A 1641-nucleotide genomic window follows, 5' to 3' on the forward strand; every position below is an offset into this window, starting at 1 on the left:
CAAATCTTGTTGACTTTATTTCCAATATGGACACGTCATATCTTACTGGGATGTTCTTCCTAATTCCACCTAGGTTCCCTTTCATCTACATTTCACATTGCCCCCAGAGTCATCTTCTTAAAATGTAAGTCCAACAGTCCGTAACATGTAGTGTCACTCAAGACCTTCCGGAAGTTTCCCGCCTCCCCCTGAGGAGAAGGTAAAACCATCACAGCAGACTGGAAGGCTCCGCAACCCGGCCCCCTCGGCCGCTCGGGCCCCAGCCCTCCCCCCACTTCCCGGGCTCAGTCCCGTCACACCGCCGCCTAGATTTCCCCTGAACGCGTCAGGTGGATGTCTGTCTGCGTCAGGGACGCCGTTGCTGAAACGCCCTGCTCCCAGGGACACCTTTCCTGATGGGTGATCGCTAGCTGACCTCTCTGCCTGATTTCCCCCCAAGGCACTCATCACCGTCTACCGGACTGTGTATCGTTTTATTTATTTATTTTGTTTATAATGTAAACCCCATAAAGTGAACGATTTTATCTGTTTCAGTCACAGCGACAACACTTTGGCCTAGAAAGCTTCTCAGCACGTAATGGAGCTCAGTAAGTATTTGCTGGAAGCACAAATGAATTGTGGCTTGGTGTAGAGGACTTAGAAGACCCAGGCCTTGTTTTGCAAATCCACTACTCCTGATTTATAGACTCTGGAGAAAACTATTTAGACATCTTTACGGGCTCGTTTCTTTCCCTCGGGAAAATGCTTTGCCAAAAGCGTTTGTCAGGATTAAGTGAAAAGATAAATACGAAAATTTGCTTCTGATGTTATTAGACGTGTTAATTAACATTAACAATACTACGTATAGTCTTGTGGGAAAGAAAGCAGACGGTTGGACAAACCAAGGAGGGAGGTTCTCATTTCTTGCCCACCAGGGTCACTGGTGTTTTCTATCAAGGGCCAGTTTAGGACTTTCCACAGGGGGGTTTGTGGCTCCACTCATTCTATTTTAGGTTTCAGAGAAGGTGCCCCAGATTCCCCTCAAATTACAGGACTGTCCCCAGACTGAACAGTTGCCCTGGGGGTACAGACGCTCACAGGTCGGGTGACGACACCACGGCTGCAAACGGTAGGAAATGGGGGTATTCCTCCTTATGACTGGGTTATGCCTTCTTCTGGAGATGATCGCTGACCTATATTATTTTCAATGTGCTGATTCTCTATTTATCACCTTCACCTTTAAAGCATAGTCATGTGTGTGTGTGTGTGTTTTTTAGGCTTTTTGTTCTTTACAGCCCAGAATGTGAGTAGTTGTCTATAAAGTTCATTAGGCATTATGTGAAACTTTTCAGAGAACTTTGTAGTCATTCTGATTAATTTGCAATTTCCAAGAAGAATAAAAAATATTCCACAGACCAATAATTCTGAAACAAGAAAAAAAAATTTTTTTTTCTCTAAAATTGAAATTATTAAGTGACCTAGTTGCATAAGCTTGCCTTCCTCCCCCCATCTTATTTTCTGCCTTTCTATGACCTGAGGTATGCGCTAGAGGAATAAGGTTTGTGGTGAGGCGTTCCCCACACCGCCCAGCACGTGGGCGCAGAATGAGCATAGGGACACCGGAGGCGCAAGCCCTAGAGAGTCCGCCTCCGAGCCGCTTCC

This window comes from Cervus elaphus, chromosome 26 (genome assembly GCF_910594005.1).
Source record: "Cervus elaphus chromosome 26, mCerEla1.1, whole genome shotgun sequence".
Lineage (NCBI taxonomy): Eukaryota > Metazoa > Chordata > Mammalia > Artiodactyla > Cervidae > Cervus > Cervus elaphus.